Source organism: Nannospalax galili, unplaced genomic scaffold (genome assembly GCF_000622305.1).
Source record: "Nannospalax galili isolate Female #2095 unplaced genomic scaffold, S.galili_v1.0 scaffold875, whole genome shotgun sequence".
Taxonomy (NCBI): Eukaryota; Metazoa; Chordata; class Mammalia; order Rodentia; family Spalacidae; genus Nannospalax; species Nannospalax galili.
The window spans coordinates 1,980,838-2,000,776 of NW_008337059.1; the positions used below are offsets into that span (position 1 = coordinate 1,980,838).

General features: G+C 44.1%; 1 protein-coding gene and 1 pseudogene across 1 annotated transcript in view; both read left to right on the forward strand.

The window, feature by feature from the left end:
• Window positions 1-19,939, forward strand: part of Crtac1 (cartilage acidic protein 1) — a 150,933-nt gene that overhangs the window by 44,727 nt on the left and 86,267 nt on the right. The window lies entirely within an intron of this gene.
• On the forward strand, window positions 16,574-16,885 carry LOC103733186 (annotated as a pseudogene).

Below are 19,939 nucleotides of genomic sequence, written 5' to 3' on the forward strand. Positions count from 1 at the left end.
AGATGACTTAAAGCCACAGTGAGGTACGGAAAGAGGCAGCTTGTGTGCAGGGCTTTTCCTATAACGTGGTATGTGCAGTTGCATTTTACATATGAATTCTTAAAATAATCACAACCAATAATTCACAAAATAAGATATGCAAATGGACGATAGATGGAGGAAAATATACAGCTTCAACTCAGAATCTTTAAAATGTGGCGTTAAATCAGACTCCAGTTTAAACTTGAAAAACAGGTGAAAATTGAGGCAGAATGTACTACTTAGCATTGGTTAAGATGTAGATGAACTGCCAATGGGACACACCAAAAAATCTAGAAACAAACTTGTAAAAAGAACTGTAAATATATATATAGTCCTTTCAACTCCATAATTCTACTATAACTCTGTCTCAGAGAAATTATCAGAAAATATGGTCAAAAATTTATGTGGAGGGTTATTTGTTACATCTTTTTATAACAGCAAAAAACTAAAAGCAACTTTAATATTCATTAATAAGAAGACAGTTATGTAAATTATGGAACACCAACATGATGAAATACTATATCGTTGCTAAAAATTCTCCTCAAAGAATATTTAAGGACATCAGCAAAAAATTCATGATATCATAACCAAGGGAAAGAAACGTAATACAAAACTTGCCTAGCATAGTTCCCAACATTGTAAAACATTTAAATGTGCACAGAGAAATGCCTAGAAGGAAATATATCAAAATATTAAAATGTTTTCCAGGTGGTTGATTTAGAAGTAACTTTTATTTAAGAAAGATGCTTTCTTTTTTTCCTATTTTTTGTAAAATTTGCAAGGCACATATGTTCATCAGACTTTTCTTTGCCATGACAAATACCTGAGTTTAAAGGGAAGAAGGATTTAGCTGATGGTTTCCAAGGTTCCAGTCCATAGGTGGCTGGTTCTATTGCTTTGAGTGGAGGTAAGACAACATCACGGAGGAGAAAGAGTGCAGAGCAGAGATGCTCACTCCATAGCAGGCAGGAAGCAAAGAGAGATAACAGCCAAGAAGTCCCTTCACAGGCATGTCCGAGTAACACACCACTACCTCCAGCAAGGCCCCACTTTCCACAACTCTGCCACCTCCCAAGTCTGTCCAAGTTTTGAATCCATCAATGGATTAGAACATGGATGAAGCCAGCACCCCCATGACTAATCAGCCCCAGAAACACCCTCACAGACATACCTAGAAGTGGCTTTACTTATCTCTCAATCCAATCAAACTGACAATCAAGATTGCCCATCACAGTATACTTTTCTATAGAAATCTATAGGAATTTTTACCAATCATATTCACAACAACCCTAAGGGCCACCCAAGAATTTTATTTCTCAGCATTTGAGATCCTCAGGATGAGAACAGGAAGAACAGTTATGTTTCTCTTTGCCTAATGTGGAAATTTTTAGCAGAAATGCCATCAGCTGTGGGCGCCTTGTTTTTAGCTACTTGATGTTTTTCTACACCTCGTTAAGAATCAGGGGTGCTGCAGCTTCTTTTAGTCTGACATGGCAAGATGGAGTTGTAAACGTGCTCCTCAGTAATTGTCTTAACGGAGGTTTCTGAGATGTTCTTTCCAGAGTTCGGGTACACTTCCATTCTTACTTAACAGCTCTCTGTCCGAGAATAACAGGGAGTTGGTGCCCATGCCATCTACATATGGCGCTTAAATCTACGTGTTTTAAAATGCTGAGGGACTAGTGGACAACTTCCTAGGGTCCTTTTCTGTCTTTTCATGTCTTATCTTTGCCCTGCTGTATAGATGCCTCAATTCCTCTCCTTCTAAGTGCCTGTCCTATGCTGAAATTTAAAACCTTCTACCTCCCAGCTGTGGCATAAGAAAGTGGACCACATGATCTAAGTTGTCTTAACACTACGCTGGTTTGCTTCTATGATATGTGCAGTCGTTCACTTTCTTTATCCCTTCATTATTCTTGAGACCCCAATGGCAAGACTTGGTGGAGGAAATCCCAGGACTTCTTCACAGTACCACTGGTGGAGGATTAAATTCCTGTGAGCAGGCATGAAGCTCTTGGGGTATTGCATACAGCGTTAGGAGCCCTGAAGCTTGAAAGCAAATGGTGCTCATGATTTCTGATTTACAGAAGCAAGACCCAAACGTCTACTCCAAACTGAAATAAAGACCAGTATGTTGCTGGAAACAGCTTCCCACAGCCCACCTTGTGTGAAGGTGGGGCAGCAACCAGTGATCACCGAATCCTTAGGCTGTTTTCCTACCAGGGTGCCAGGGACTTTGCTTTCTCATGTAATCCTCAGCAAACTTCCAGGATTGATGCTGTTAGTTCCCTCCATTTCACAGATGAAGAAACAGAGGCTTAAGAACTTGTGATGTGGCTTTAGATTGCAAAGTTGGAACCCAGACAACCATTGGATCAGTGTGCCCCAAGCTTGGTTAAAAGATGTTTGCTGGGGGCTGGAGAGATGGCTCAGTGGTTAAGAACACTGGTTCTTCTTGCAGAAGACCCGGGTTCAAATCCCAGCACCCACATGGCAGCTAACAACTGTCCATAACTCCAGTTCCAGGGGAATCCAACAGCCTCTTCTTCCTCAGCGGGCATTGTACAACACTTGTGCACTTACCTACATACAGGGAAAACACGCATACACATAAAATAAAAATAAATAAAAATAATAAAATATTTTTTAAATAAATTTAAATTTTTAAAAAAGATGTTTTCTGGGGGCTGGAGAGATAGCATAGCAGTTAAGAACACTGTTCTTGTCAAAGACCCAGGTTCGAATCCCAGCACCCACATGGCAGCTAACAACTGTTTATAACTCCAGTTCCAGGGAATCCGACAGTCTCTTTTGTCCTCCATGGGCATTGCCTTACCTACATACAGGCACTTACCTACATGCAGGCATACACGCATGCACATAAAATAAAAATAATAAATAAAATATTTTTTAAAATATTAAAAAAATAAAAGATGCTTGCTAAAGCCACAGGCCCCAAGCCTTGGAGCCTCTGGCACTGGTAATTTTACCAGGAGTCCCCAGTGGTTCTTATCAGCAGGCAAGCTGGAGAAAGAAAATGCTGTGAGACAATTCAGCAGTGGTTCTGAACCCTGGCTGCAAGTTAGAATTGTCAGGGGAGTATTTAAAAGATACTGGTGCCCAGCTCCACCCCGAGACATTCTGATTTAATTGCACTGGAATGGGACCCAGGTTTCAGTATCTTCAAGCTCTCTGATTCAAAAGTGCAGCCAAGGTAGAGAACTGATGCTCTGTTGCCTTGGCTGATTAAAATTAAATCAGCCTGACTTACTCTACAAAAACACCAGTAAAAGAAGAATCACTCGGTGCTGGCCAGCTGTCTCCTACTTCCAACCCTACAATTGGAGGGGGCGTGGAGAGACTATGGGAAGAAAAGCCAAACAGCCAGCAGGGCGTGACAGCAGTCCTTGCTTTCCCTGGTCCCCAACTCCTGATTGAACAGTGAAGGAGGCTTAAGGCCCTTTCAGTGCTAATAGGCCAGAGCTGGAGGAAGACAGGATTCCTTTTGTCCCTATCTGCAGTGTTCTTACACCTTAGAGTGGAATTGAACCACACTGAGAGCTTGGAAAGCCTGTGGCGGGACTCCATTCCTACCTGCTGTAACACTGTAGGACGAGGGTGGGGCTGATACTATAGGCTGAAGACCACCTTTTGTTTGTTTCGTTACTCTAGGTTCTCGTGGGTTGGAATAGGGAGCTTTCTGTTGCATCTCAGACGCTTGGTCACACCCACTGTAGAAATCACCACTGAAGCACCCATGTGAATGAACCAGACCAGCTCTACCCTGCATTCCTCCCCAGTCATGGATTTTTATGCACACTTGCAGATCTCAGTGCCAGTTCATGAAATCACTCAGCAGAGTGGTGTGTGATGTCTTCTGAGTGCCCAGGAGTGTTCCAATGGCTGGTGAAAGATGGTAGACAACCAGAACAGATTCTCACTTCCAGGAGTTCTCAAAGGGAGCCACCAACACACAAAAAGTAATTCAGAATGTAATTAAAGTGACACAAAGAAAGCAAGCTGGGGTGAGCAACAGGGATGCGAGTTTTAGGTTGTGAGGGGAGGAAGGCATTTCTGAAGGCAGGACGTTAGAAATTTGAACAACAAAATGATCAAGGCCTTCAAGGATGTGGAAGAAAAGCCCCCCCCCCCCCGCACAGGACCGTTACAACTGGGTCCTTAAAAATAGTGAGGGCACGCTGGTGTGCTGGCACACACCTTTAATCTCAGCACTCAAGAAGAAGAGGCAGGTGTATCTCTGTGAGATGGAGGCCAGCCTGGTCTACATAGCGAGTTCCAGGCCAGCTGATGCTACAGAGAGACCCTGAAGCAAGCTGAGGTTGGTGTGTGCACCACAGTCATATATTTCTAAGCTCTGCAGAACTCTTCTTGTCTGTTATTGCAGTCCATGATATAAGAGGAAAGAGGATATTCACCTTCATCGGGTTATGACTGATGCATATCAATAGTCTTTATCCAGTCAAACTTCATACCAACTGACAGAACTCTTGGAATAATGGTTTTGCTTTTAGCAATTAAATGGCCCAGTAGAAGATACTGGGATTTTGTTGGGGGGGGGTCAGGACTGGAGGAACAGGACTGATAACAGTAATGATGGCACTTACAGCAGGGTTTTTCCAGATCTCCTGAGCTCACAGATCACTAGGCACTTGACTAAAAGACAGATTTGTACTCTGGAGTCTGGGACAGGGCCTGAGACTCTGAATTTTCAATGAGCTCCCAGAAACATCATTCCAGCTGGTCCGTGGACTAAACATTGAGTAAGAAGGTCTTAGGTCACCATGGATGCTGACCCTGGCTCTTTGATCAGAATTGGGGTAAGGACGTAGATTATTTCATATTCTGGCGACTTGACCAGATAGACTATGTCCTTGGAATTAACCTCTCTGAACCCTAGCCACGAATGCAGTATCAGAAGCTGAAGTCTTCTTAGATACTGATAAAATACTCCTGGAGGAAGCGGCAGGGACCACCCCTCCTCCTCAGCACAGTGCAATGGCTGGCATCCTGGATGGTGTAAAATTCTTCTTTGTCTTAGGCGCAGCCTGGGTCAGGCTATACATACTGATGATGGTGGTGTATTGGTTCCCTGCCACTCTGATTTACACTCAGGAGGTGCTCATCAATTCCAATAGTGAACTTGTTGAGTTATTTTAGGTTTCAGTTTTGATAGCAAAAACTAATACCATGAAACCAATGTTTCTCTTCTTGGTTGTGTTTCCAAAGAATGGGCATCGCCGCCTTCCGGTTTCTAGCTTACCAGATCGTGTTCCTCGAAGGGGCTCAGAGCTGCCATCCCTTCACAGTCTGGTCCTGCAGGCTCAGGTCATATTGGGACCCTGTAGAACTGCCATTAAGGTTACTCCAAAGTGAAAAACTATCTTCGGTCTTACAAAGCTGGCTTTCATAAGTAAGGATGTCATCACATTAGCCGCCGTTACCTAAAGATGGAAAAGACTAACAGGACTTGATTTGGAGGACCTTTCATGGTACTCTGCCTCATGGAGGGAGCAGAGCCTATTTCAAAGAGCAGCTATTGGGGCCCAGTGTGGTGACACAGGCCTTTGTTTGCTCTTGGGAGGCAGAAACAGGCAAATCTCCACAAGTAAGTTTGAGGTCAGCCTGATCTACATGGAGTTCTATGCCAGCCAGGACTAAATAGTGAGATCCTGTCTCAAAGCAAAACAAAAAACCAAAAGAGATGCACTGAGATGCAGTCACAGCTCCCCTCTTGCCTCTTGGTCTCTTGCTTATGGCCAGACAGTAAACGTGCTGCTGCAGTTCCCCTCCCCAGCCACAGTATCCCAAATACACATTCAGCTTCATGATAAGCAGGTTGCCAAAGGACTTAGAGAACCTGTCACCGAAGATGTCTGAGCACAGGCCCTTTATCAATTACCCTGGGCCCTCTTAGCTGTCAGGGGCCCACCTGGTCCAGCTGTTCAAACTATACCCATACATTCCAGACAAGCCCAATACTAATTTGCCAGTAAACAGCACATGAATACCAAGTGCATAAAAATGTTTGCAAACACTCTCATTTTTCCAGTGACATCCTAAAAGTCCAGCAGACTCAGAGATGCTGAGAGAGCATCCAATTCCCCCTTTTTATTGAGATGATCCCTGACCTAAATTAACAAAAATGACTGAGCCAGGCTATATGCAGCTACGTTGTATTCAACTCAACAAATACTTATGGAGCTGTGGGAAGGAACTTTGCCAGCCACTCAAGGAGAAAACAAAGATGTATAAGGTGCAGTCCTAAATTCAAGAGGACTAAGGTACATTATAGTTGAGCCTGCAGACATATCCACAGATATCTGGTCAAAGAATAGAATGTGATAAACTCCCCATTAGAGATGCAGCATGGAAGTGTGGCTGGGAGCTGAATAGGAGTGGAGATTAGTTCTAACTGGAGAAGTCTGGAACGATCTCCTGGAAGGATGGCAATAGGTCTGGTTTGCCCGCGAACAGACAGAATTTGAACCAGGCAATGAGCATGTTCAGTAAAACTAACAATCACTGTTGAGAGTTAAGCTCTTCCTGTGAATCAGACGCTGTCCTAAGTTCTTTACAAGAGTTAGCTCACTCCGTCATCTTTTACCCTGTGATGTGGGTGTTTATGTTATCCTCACAGTACGGGTGAGACTAGGGAGGCCTAGTAAGGCCTGGTAAGCTGCCCCAGGCCAAACACTAGTGGGGGGAGGGAGGGCTGGGATTTGAACCCAGGTAGGCTGTGCCCCATCTGCTATGAAACTCTCTTGCCTCTCTGTACATGGATTTCTTTTTTTATCATCCTCATGTTTAAGTCACTAATCAACTCTGTTGAGCTTTGTTAGAAACAGAGTAAGCACTGAGGGCCTACTGAAGATGTTTGTTTATTCCCTTCCTCGGGCTTTTGAGCCACCTAATCAGTGGAGCCCTGGATGAGAGCAAGCTGCGGCAGCCTGCCTCTTGGAGCTAGGGAGAGCCCAGTGGAGCCCACACTTCAGGCTGCAGCTTCCCACCCCTGAGAGTCTTTCAGGGTCCTCAGAGGCCAGCTGAGCCTGACTCTCCTGAGGCTTTGGGCCGGGATCTTCACTTCCTTTCAGGGGTCTTTGATATAAATCATGTTGGAGAGGAGGACCCATACACCAGGGATGTGGTTTCTTTTTCTCCTCTGGCCTCATGGCTTAAGATTGCACAGCCTTGAGAAGCAGGGGACTGGTCATTTACCTCAGGCCCTGGAGCAAACAGTGCCAGGTGCTTCCCTGTCTGGGTGGGATGATGTGGGAGATGTGGCCTTTAGACAGGGCCTCTGTGACTCGGGGCTAGAAATCCAGCCATGGCTCTGCTCCATGAGGCTGTGCAGGCCCAGGGGAAGGGTCTACCTAAAACTATGCCAAAGATAAACGGCCCACAGTGTTGACAGCAATGGTACCCCGAGGCAATAACCCTTTCTGACCTGGGGTTTCATCTTGACCTGGGCTGAAATGCCAGGCTTTAACCTTCTTCCTCCTCTTGGGTGCCAAGTCATAAGGGTCTTGCAGCTACTATCCCCCTACCCACACAACCCCATCCTGAAAAAGGCAGACAAAGGGATCTGCCATCCCCTCCATCTCTCACAAGGAAATCACAACATCTGGGCACAGAGGACCCAGAGGTCCCAAACCTTCTGAACCCCCCCAGCCAGCAGGCAGGTGGGGGTAGGTGCCAGGCTCCCCATCCCCCACTGGGTGATTGGAGCAAAAGAATGAGATAGATCCATCAGCCAAGCCCGGTTCCTCTCTGCCCTGGGATTGGTCCAGGCGCTTGTTGTGTTAAATGCCAACATATAAATTTGTAGACGATCCTTGTGAGCAAATTGGATTCCTTCACAGGGCCCTTAAGTGCTGCCATTTAGCCAGATTTAACGGTAGGCTCCGGCCACCGCTGCCCCCACAATAACCCCCTGAGCTGACCCTCCACAGTTAGGGGAATCGATCCCAGGCTGCCTGTGGCTCAGACAGCCAGGGGCTAGGCACGCATGATCCCAGCCAGGCCCGGCGCGCACTGGCTTGGCTTCCTCCCCGCTGTCTCTGCTTCTCTCCCTCTCTTCTCTCCCCGGCCTCCCGCTCCCTTTCTCCCCAACGGCTCCCGCCCCGCTGCCTTCCCCTCTTCCCCTCCAGCCTCTCCCTCCTCCTGTCTGCGCAGTGGCAGCTGCTTCCAATGCCGTGAGATGCACCAATTCATTCAGCCTCACAGACTCTTTAAGGTCGTTACTAAATATATCAAGCAGAAGAAAAGGGTCTTTTTTTCCCGTCTCCGAGCAGGGAGTGTAAATGCCGGTCTTAGGATCCGGAGCTCATGCTCCCTGATCCCGAATGAGAGGCAGCCCAGAGCTGCCTAGCTCCTGAGCCCAGCAGGCCTCCTGAGTGACCCCTAGAAGGGAAGGTGATGAAGCAGGGTGAGGTACGGGGTGCCAGGGGACTCCAAAGAATTAGAAATGAAATGCACTCTTTAAGGAGTTAAGCTGCTCTGGAGAGTCCAGGAAAAAAGAAAAAGAAAAACAACTAAGCAATTTCTTTCCAGGTGATTTCTACCCCTCTAGATGACTTTTTTTTTTTTTTCTTTATTTTTGAGGAAACTGGAAAGTGTTAACAGAGGTTGAGGTGCCAGGCCTGGAGTCAGAATTCTACTTAGATGTTCTAGGGGATGTTGTCTGGTTGTTTTCTGAGTTGTAAGTAAGTGACCTTGCAGCCAGAGCATTAACCAGAGGTGCTGAATACAGGGAAGCACCAGGCTTGGGCTTGTGATCAGAAATGTACAACAAAGTTAGTCGCCTGCTATGCAGCAGGGAGTGCCTGGTAGGAGCTGCTGGCTCAATCCATTCCTCCCTGCCTCTTCCTGGGTGGCTCAGAGATGGCTTCCCTTCCTCCTCATGTGTAAGCAGAGCTGGCTGAATGAGACTTAGAGAAACACCTCCTGGGTTCATAAATATCTCCTGCCTGTGGCACACAGTGCCATTAGTTAGAAGTTCTCTGAAAGGAGATTTAAAACTAAGCAGTATTTTGGATTTCATCTTAAAGTCAAAAGTGATGAGGTCACTAGAGAAAGTACAGGGCAGTCATTTGTAACCATTGGCAGGGGAGGGGGGGTAGGGGATGGCAGTTTTTGTTAATGATATTTATTATTATGGGGAAGTGCATGCATGCCTGTCAGAGGACAACTTTGTGGCATTAGTTCTATCTTTCCACCTTTACATTGGCTCTGGGGATGGAGCTCAAATTGTCAGAGATACTTTGCTTGCTAGCCTGAGAATTCAATTTTATGAGACAATGTCATGACTGTCTCTCCAGGCAGTGTGGACCCTTCTCATTCTGCCATCCTTGTTATGGGGACGTTCATGAACCCCTAAGCCCTATCCCCAGATCTGCTGACCTCTAAATGAGAACCACAAGGCTAAGGAAGGAAGATTAGAGGCAACAGCATTTCAGGGACCATCTTAAAATGATTCAGTGGGAATTTCTTTCTTTCTTTTTTTTTTTAGACAGGGTCTCACTGTGTAGCCCTGACTGGCCTGGAACTTACCATATAGACCAGACTGGCCTCCAACTCCCAGAGATCTACCTGCTTCTGCCTCTTGAGTGGTAGGTTTAAAGGCATTCACCACCATGCTTGGCTAGAAAGGGGATCTTAGGTAGAGTAAAACATTCTAGAAAAGTTGTCAATGAGGCAGCAGGCCAAAAGGAGCTCAGGATGGAGGAAATGCCACCAATTAGATGCCCCAAAAAGTACAAAAAACAAAGACTGAAGAAATGTCTATTAAATTAGAAATCAGCAAGTTGACTGTAGTGATCTGGAGAGAAAACATCCAGAATGGAAGGGGAGGAAATCTGATTTTCAAGGGCAAGCTAGAAGACAAGAATGTGGAGACAGGAAGTACAGGGCACTCCTCAGAAGGTGGAGACAGGAAGGATGGGGCACTTCTTATAATCTTTGGCCAGATACCAAAGTAGCAAAAAGAATACTGAACTGTACCTTTCTGACTGAGAAGTGAACAGAAAGTCTTCCCAGAGGAGTCCATTTTTGAGATGGATAATTGAAAAGTAAGTAGAAATTCGCCAGGCAGAAAAGGAAACCCAAGAGAACATTGCAGGCAGGGAGAAGCACATTCTCACAGAGGTAGAGGCCTGGGAGACCATGTTGTGTTTGCAGGCCCATGACAGTCTATTGGAGTGTGGATTATGTGAGAAGAGATAGGAGGGAGACAGCACCAAAAACAAGGCAGGAGCCAGAGGGTACAGGGGCTGACGAGCTGGCACTTACTCCTGTCAGGCAGTGAACAGCCATTGAAGAGATTGTTAACATACTGTTTTTTTCTGATTCTAAAAGTAACACAAGCTCATTATAGAAGTTTCTTGAAAATATAGAAAACTATAAGGAAACACATACACAGCTACTGCTAAAATTTTGTCATATTACTTCTTTTAGCCTTTTTTTTTTTTTGACGTGCTTTCATTAGATCAAACAGACACCCTCATTTAGGAGCCCATCATGTGTTTTTGTGGCACTAAGAATATGCAATTGCATGTGATACAAGCCTTCATACCAGAGCAGATGAGACACTCCTGTTGAACAGGTGAAAATGTGGTGGAGGATGAGAATCTGTGTCTTAAATGTGATCAAATTAGGCTATGTATTTTTTCAAACTTGAGTTCTCATCGTATTTCAAATTTTCTGTCTTGCTTCTTTACTCATCATTATAGCATAAGAGTTTTCTGACAGTTTATAAAAGTAGTTATCTAGGGGCTAGAGAGATGACTCAGCAGTTAAGAGCACTGACTGCTCTTGCAGAGGATCTGGGTTTGATTCCCAGCATGAACTGTTGTTAATTCCAGTTCCAGGGGAATCCAGTGCCCTCTTCTGACCTCCACGGCACACTCACGTACATGCAGGCAATACACTCATACACATAAAATAAAAATAATAAAAATTTTTTAAAGTGGTTATCGGGGCTGGAGAGATGGCTCAGCGGTTAAGAACACTGGTTGTTCTTGCAGAAGACCCGGGTTCAAATCCCAGCACCTACATGGCAGCTAACAACTGTCCGTAACTCCAGTCCCAGGGATCTGACAGCCTCTTCTGACCTCCGTGGGCATTGCACAACACAGGTGCACTGACCTACATGCAGGCAACACACACATACACATAAAATGAAAAACAATTTTTTAAAATTAAAAGTGGTTATCAAATGTATGGGGGTTTTCTGCACCTGTGTGTATATGTGTGTGCTTGCATGAGCTTGCATGTGCATATGTACATATGGAAGCCAGAGGTTGACATTAGGTGTCTTCTTCAGTCACTTTCTACCTTACATATTGAATCCAGAGCTAACTGATTTGGCTAGTCTCCATAGCCAGCTTGCTCTGGGGGTTCCCTGACTCTACCTCCTCTGAGTGCTGGAATGACGGGCCGGCTGGCGCATCTTGTTGGCATTTATGTGGGACTTGAAGAGCTGAAATTCTAGTCCTAACACTTACAGGGGAAGCACTTTACTCTTCGAGCTATCTTTTCAACCCCCAAAGTGATTTTTGTTTTGTTTGTTGTTGTTATTTGAGACAGGGTCTCATTATGTTATCCTAGCAGGCCTGGAACTTGCTATGTAGACCAGGTTGGCCTTGAACTTACAGAGATCCTCCTGCCTCTACCTCCCAAGTGCTGGGATTAAAGGCATGAACCACCACACACAGCTACCCAAAGTAATTTTTAATAGCTGTATAATATTCCATTACATGGATAGTTCACAGTTTGCACAACCATTTCTCTGTCAATAGATACTGTGTTGGTTTCCTTTTCACTTTGCACACAGCACCTCTGTGATAATGAGTTGCATACCCTTGTTTGTTGTTTTTCATATTTTACTCAGAGAGAAATATATCCTGAAAGCTAAACATTGATTGTAGTATAATAAGACTTATTTTGAGAAAACATGTATTATACTTTCTCTCTCTTCAAAGTATATAACAAACTGTTACTGGACTTAGCTGTAGCTCTGTAGATTTTAAAAAAATAAATTGTGGTAAAATACACACATCATGAGATTCACTATCACAACCACTTATAAGAGTTCGGGTCAGTGGCATTCGTTCATAAGAACATCAACACCACTGTCCACTGAACTCTTTTCGTCTTTCCAGACTGAACCAACACCAGTTAATCAATAGCTCATCACTTCCTCTTCCCCAGCCCCTGGCAGCCACTGTTCCACTCTGGTTCTATGAACTTGACTATTCCAGGTCCCTGTTATTTTACATTTACATAGTATTTATAGTATTTTGTGACTGGCTATTTCACTTTACATAATGTCCTCAAAGTTCATCCATGTTGTAGTGTGTGTTATGTTGTCCTTTCTTTTGAAGGCTGAATAATACTCCACTGATGTACGCTGTACATTTTATTTATCCACTCATTATTCCTCTACATGAGCTGTTGTCTGAATTTGGACTGTCTCTGTAGAATACATTGCTAGTCATCAATTAAAAGGGATGAAAAAAGTTTAGATTCTTGATACCTATTGCCGAATTGCTTTCTAAAAAGTTTTGACAAAGTTTTTTTTTTACATGCCTGTAAGTCTTTCAATGTATACATGTACATGTCAGCATTCAATATTATTTGATTTATTTTTGTTACTTTGATACTAGAAATATAGTGCATCGTTTTAATATATGTTCCTTTGAACATTCCTAATGAAGGTGAATATATATATCCCCTTTATATATATGATATATGTATCATATATATATATACACCCATTAGCTGGAGTGAGTTTCCTCTTTGTAAATTTTCTTTTTATGTTTTCTGATCACTTTCCTATTGAAGATGTTGTGTTTTCCTTATTAGTTTAGGGGCACTTGAATGAGTAAATGAGGTGATGGTTGCCAATATTCTTACAGTGCCTCCTGTGTGTGTCAGGTACTGCCTAGGGGACACTGCTGCAAGCCATCACACAAGAATCCCTGCCCTCATGGAGTCTGCATCCTAGTGAGGAAGAAAGACATTAAACAACATATGCAATGTGTTAGATAGAATATGTGGAGAAATGTTTTAAAAATATGAGAGGGGACTTCCTGAGAAATTGAGGAATCCCGGGGGTGGGAGATGCAGAACACCTGGTTGTCTGCAGAGAGTGCCTGAGGAAAAGGCTGTAGCCTGAACAAGGGCCCAGAGGTAGAAACACAGGAGCCATCTCAACTGGAACAAAGTGAGGAAGAGGAAAGAATAGAGAATGGGTCTCAGTATGGCCAGAGTCACAGATCTTGTTGGCTCTGAAGATGGTATCTTAGCTTTCTGCTGCTATCACAGAATATTTAAGGCTAAGTAACTAATAAAGAAAAATGGTTCATTTTGGTTCACCACCTGGAAGCTGGGAGCCCAAGACTGGGCAGCTCCATCTGGCTAGGAGCTCATATTGGTTCACTCATGACAGAAAGCAGAAAGGCAAGAGGGCACTTGAGGAAGAGGTCAAACACCAGCGGGTGCAGACTGGCTCTATTGCAATCTACTCTTCTGCTGACTAATTCAGTCCCCTAAGAATGTCATTAATTCATTTAATAACTTAATCACCTCTTATAGGCCCCACCCCCTACCCCACCACAAAGGCATTTCAACAAGAATTTCAGAGGGAAGGAACCATATTCAATCCCTAGTCTGGCTGCTCAGACTTGGACTTCTTTCTTTCAGTGAGAAGAAGGCTGGTGGGAGAGGGATTTTAGAGCCAAGGGGCAACATGTGATTCACTTTAAAAGCACCATTCTGATATTCGGGTTGAAAATAGGCTGAATAAGGAAAGAGAAACCCAGAGAACTGTTTAATCCAAAAGAAAGTGGTGAGTACCTTTAATCCCAGCATTTGGGTGGCAGAGGCGGGGGGGGAGGTCTCTGTGAGGCTACATAGTGCGTTCCAGACCCGGCAGGGCCACGAACATAGTGAGATTATGCCTCAAAAATAAAAATTAAATAAGTGGTGGGGCCTCAGACCCAGGTCAGTAGTGTATGAGAAACAGCCAGTAAGCATAGTGAGGCAGGGCTAACAGGATTTGCTAATGACTTGGAGGAGGGGTGTAAGGGGAGCCAAGTAAGACTTCAAGCTTTTGGCCTGAGCACCTGGAAGTCAAAAATTAAAGAAAGAAAGACAGCGGTAGATCCAGATGGGCAGTTGGGAGCTCAGTTTTTGACAAGTTAAGTTTGAAATGTCTATTAAACATTCAGGAGCAATGTTGGGTAGACAGTTGGATATATGAGTCTGGAGTTCAGAGAAGAGGTCTGGGGTAGAGATATAAATTTAGGAGTTGTCAGTGTACAGCTGGTATTTAAAGCCCCGATACTGTGTGAGGTCATCAAGGAGTGAAACTGGATGGAAAGAAGCAGAGATGCCCAATGGCTGAGCCTGTAACCACCATCAGGAGAGATTTGGACCCTTGGTGGTTTTGGAACTCTGAGGGGTACCAGGCTGGGAGTGACATAGGCAGGGAGAAAAGGTGTGATCAGATCTGTTTCCCGTCCATGGCTTGATAGGGTCACTGAAGTCTATTGCATCCCTTCTGAGCAGAGAAATTCTGAGCACTTCCATCAGGGCTTCCCCAGCAGGCAACGGTTAATGTTTCAAATTTCCATGGTTACATTTGACCAAAGATCAGCCAACTCTTTCATCTCAAGACTCATCACCAACTGGGTGGAGCACATTGGCAGCCCTTTGATACTGACAGGGGAAAACACAGACTTGGGAGAAAGAAAGAGAAAGGGAGGGCAAGAGGCCCAGTGGGGGGCTGGGGGCTGCAGTGGCGGCCCTGTCCATATCTGCCAGCTCTTCTCTTAAATAGTAATTGTTAAGGGACTACAAGGAGAAGCTTTTATCAAACACCTGGAAAGCTTTATCAATCTATTTTTCCCTGGTCCCCAAGTTCCCTGAGCTCAGGAGATTCCAGAACCTTCTTCTGTACCAATGAAAACATTCATTTTCAATAATGAGTATACTCTCAGATCAGAGCTAGAATGAAATAATGTGCAAGACCCACCTATTCATGGCTTCTCACCTGTACCTCAGGGACATACCCATGCTAAGAACAACCACATAATTTGTTACCCAATCTAAGATGCATTTGACATGGTAGGGGCAGGGGAGACCTTCTAAAGATTGCCCGGAGCACCAAGCATCAACTAGGACTGTTCTAAACAAACTTTAGTATTCAAACAATCAGTAATGGTCCACATGTCATTGAGAAATTCTAGTACCATCCTCACCTAGGGAGACGACATCAAAACAAAGCAAAATGAACGCTGCATCCAAATCTCCAGGTGGCTCAACGTCTTTGGAATGAGACCCAAAGTCTGCATCTTTTTATGCACTTGTGTGTGCATATTCATGTGGGTACTGGTACACATTGGGTGTCGTCTTCAAGAACACTGTCCACCTCCTGTAAGACAGAGTCTTACTAACCTGGAGCTCACCAGTTAGACTAGGCTAGCTGGCAACAAGCTTCAGGAATCCTGCTGTCTCCACCTCACCAGCACTGGGATTACAAGCACATGCCACCATCCTGTGGATTCTAGGGATCAGGTCCTTATGCTTAGAAGGCAAGCTCTTTACTGGCTGAGCCACACTTCCATCCTCCACAGTCTGTATTTTTAGTGAGCCCCCCTGATGAATTCTCTGTGTCCTCCATCTTTGTTCTTTCCTCTGAAGATGATCCCTGGTCAAGGCTTTAGCAGGAGAGAAGAGGCACTAGTTGAGGGGTTTTTCTGTTGTGGGGAGTAGCCCTCCATTTCTAACACACCCTAAATGGGAGTAGTTCTGCCTCCCTGAGGTACCAGGCCTCTTGTGTGCTCAAGATAGTTTATTCCTCATTTCCTTCTCCTGGATTCTCAGCTGCCCCGCTTTTCCTGACTAGACTCTGAGCTACAGCAGTAAAACACAAAGAATTGTCCCTCTGACTCGGCATACAGGACTCTTAAAGGAACAGGATTAACACCTCAGATACCAGTACCCTGGCAAGCATCCCTCACACAAGCCTGCTGCATTCTCCTTTCAGAATCCATTCTGGCTGTCATCTGTGAATTTAAAACCTTTTTGAGTGTCATTTATATTTTAAACCTGTTTTCTCTTCCTTGGATTACAAATGCTGTAAATTTTCTACCTGTTGACAGTGCTTCCTTCATTTCTTCTAAATGCCAGCTCTCTCTCCTTGCACAGATCTGAGATATTTGAAAGCTAGAAGACCATGAATCCCCCTGGGAAGCCATATATGTACCTTTTCTTATTTGGCACTTATGTCTCAACCGTCATAGGGCCAGAAGCAGCCTTGAATGTATTACTCATATTACTTTTCCAATTCTGCCCACTCTTCCCTTTCCTTATAGATACCTGGACTACTTGAATATACTCAGTGACAGGGGAGTCACTACTTCTAGAGAAAACCAGTTCCAACTTAGCAGAATTCCTTAGCAGATTCCTTAGCAGAATCAGGATATCAGCGGCTCGCTTATGCCCCAGAAGCTGCCCCTGCTTGGGGGTCATGATGGGCAGCAAGATGGCGTCCGCCAGCAGGGTCGTCCAGGTAGTGAAACCACATACTCCGTTAATAAGGTTCCCTGACCGAAGAGACAATCCTAAACTCAGTGCCTCAGAAGCTTTGGGATCAGCAAGACTACCATCTCACTCTTGCATGATTTCACAGCATTCTAAGGGAGGTGCATCACCAGGTCTATTGATGAACCAGGGCCCACCAGACATGGCAGAAATAATAAAAACATTACCTCAGAAATACAGAAGGAAACCCCTATCTCAGGAAGAAATGGAATTTATCCAGCATGGAGGTCCAAAGTAATTACTGTGGCTGCTGTTTGTCATCAAATGAAAGAATTATCTTTACAATAAAGGACTCCCAAAATGACAAATGAAAAATTGTATATTAATCAACCTTAATAAATATTCTGCAAAAAATTGAAATATAGAAAATTTAGATGGATACTTGTATCTCCTAATTTAGGTATCTTGGTTGGCTTCTCCACAAGCTTACCTAATTGTTTATGTACTTTATACTTATTAAAGTCTACATTTTAAAATGTAAAAAAAAAATCAGGATATCAGGATTGTGTGGTAATGGAGTTGCTGAACTGGAGACATCGGTGTGAGTTTACATTTAGCCTAATATAAATACAGATGGCTACCTGTAGAAATATGTATTCATGAGAATATGTAGATTAGTACACACACGTAATTTATTGTTCTGTCATCTCAGAGACCCTAAAAGCAACTGATACCCCAATAGCAACAAATATACCAGAGCATGGTTTCTAATACCATTCTCCAACAAAAGAATCTGCCTTGGATGAACCGGGCGTGGTGGTGCACGCCTTTAGTCCCAGCACTTTGGAGGCAGAGGCAGGTGGATCTCTATGAGATCAAGGCCAGCCTGATCTACATAGTGAGTGCCAGACCAGCTGGGGCTATAGGGAGACCCTGTCTCAAAAAAAACAAAAAAAAGAAAGAAAGAAAGAAAGAAAGAAAGAAAGAAAGAAAGAAAGAAAGAAAAGGTTGAGTCTAGGACTATAGGGCAGGAAACATGCAAGATGAGTCCACAGCATATGGAAATGGCAGAAGTAAGGAATCACTTAAAAAATGGATAGGATGGGGTGTGTCACAGAGACTCGGGAGTCAGAAGAGGAGACAAAGACACCCAAAGAACTCCCAAGAGCTGATACTGGAGCATCTGAGCAGCAACCTAAATGAAGTATTGGATTATAACCTGAAGTGTAAAATAAATATCAATGAATCTCAACTGATATAAATAAATGATTGTATAAATAAATACATGAGAGTGAATAGATAAATCTCCCACATAGAAGAATTCCAAATAACTTATGTGAATACTCCGTCTTCAGGGAGGTAAAGCACCACCCCTGCTCCTTAAGCTTGAGCTCTGCACAATAACTGCCTTCAGAGTGTGGAGTGGGGAGAGAGCATGTCTACATCATGGAGAAATGTGACAGACACCATGTGATCAAGGTCAACAACAACAGGATTAAGTCATGTACTCTTGACATGATAAAGATGGCATGTTATCTCTGTGGCCACCCTCCTCCAACCCATTAACACCAGTCTAAACATGAGGGAAACACTGATGAACATTCTGCAGAACGCCCAGCCAATACCTGTCAAACCTGTCTAGGTCGTTAAAATCAAGGATGATGACCACCTGTGAGATCCAAGGAATGATAAGGAGACCTGACAACTAAATGTGATGTTCAACATCCTGGATGGAATCCTGAGGACACTGGGTAAATTCTAGAGATATCTGAATAACATCTAGCTGTTAGTCAATAATCATGGCTCGATACTGGTTCAGTAATTATGACAAATGTAGTGTACTGATATGGGATATTAATGATAAGGGAAACTGGATATGGCATATATGGGAACCTCTGTAATATGTTCACAATTTTTCCATAAATCTAAGACTACCCTAATCTAAAAAGTTTATTTGGAAAAGAAAATCAGCCTTTCTTATGTATGCACTAGCCTTGACTTTGTCTCTGATTTGAAACAACTGAGAAATAGCCTAGATCAGGTGTGTTCATCAGCTCCATTACTATAGCAAATAATCAAGATAATCAACTTACAATGAGGTAAGGTTTATTTGCCTCGTGGTTTTGGAGGTTCTAGTCCATAAATGGCCCCATCACTTTAGGCCTCTTGGGAAGTCAGCATCATGGGAAGGGCAGGTAATAAGGCAAAAACCACTCACTTCCTCAGCCAGGAAGACAAGGAAGTGAGGAGGAAGCCTGAGTCTGAAAAGCCTCTCAAAGGCAAACTCCCAATGATCTGAACATCTCCCAGTAGGCTCCACCCCCTAAAGATTCTACTACCGTGTCTCTCGGCACATGGCTCCAAAACACAGAGCCTTGAGAGAACACATAAGAGCCAAACTATAGCAACAGGTCAGCCCTATGTTCCTGGAGGATGCTTCCCAGTGTCAGCCTCATAATCACCTTTCCCCTGCCTCATCTGTCATCCATTTTCCAAGTCAGGGGTCTCCATCTCCATCATCCTCTGGGTCCTGGTTTCAGTCTCTCTTACTGACCAGCTCATCTGTTTGACAACTCCCTGCCCAAATTCACTGAGGTGCCAGAACTGAATGCAACAATCTGAGTTAGTTTAAAAGAGATAGGGAGAGGGGTAAAGGGAAAGGCAGGGAAGGGAGGAGAGAAGAGGGAAGAATTTTCCAGAAGTAGTGAGCATTCCAACTTTGAATGTATTAAAGTGCAATTGACAACCACAACGAAAGGGAGGACTTGGTGGATAGAATTGAGAAATGCAATTCAGTCCAATAATGTCTGTTGTCCCTGGACAGGTGCTTACCTCTTCTTGCCTCAGTTTCCTCATGTTTAAGATGAGGATAACAATGAGCCTTGCTTCATAGGTGTTGGAAATTAAATGAACTAATATGTTCAAAGAGCTTGGAGCACAAGTCTGGCACACAGTAAGTTCTATATAAATGTTTACTATTGTTTCCAGTTGTTTTACTAGTTGTTCTGAGTTCAAGCAGAAGCCCTTCCATCAGCCTGTCATTACTCACTACTGAATTATGAGTCAGAGCTCTGACAGCCTCACAACCAGCAACTGGCTTCCCTCCAAACTTTCTATCATCTGCCCATTAGATCAGTGAGCCCATCAGTGTCCCAGTCCAAGTCCTCTGTATGACTACTGAATGGACAGAGGTGAAGGGCGGAGCCTGATGGCAAGTGTGATGTGGTGATAAGGCCATGTCGCCTACCAGCTGGGCTGGTGTCAGGCCAAACGGAATGAAATACCCTCCACCTTTGGGCACCAGATTCCTCCTACCACAAATCATGACAAGCGCCTCACAAATGCTAATGAC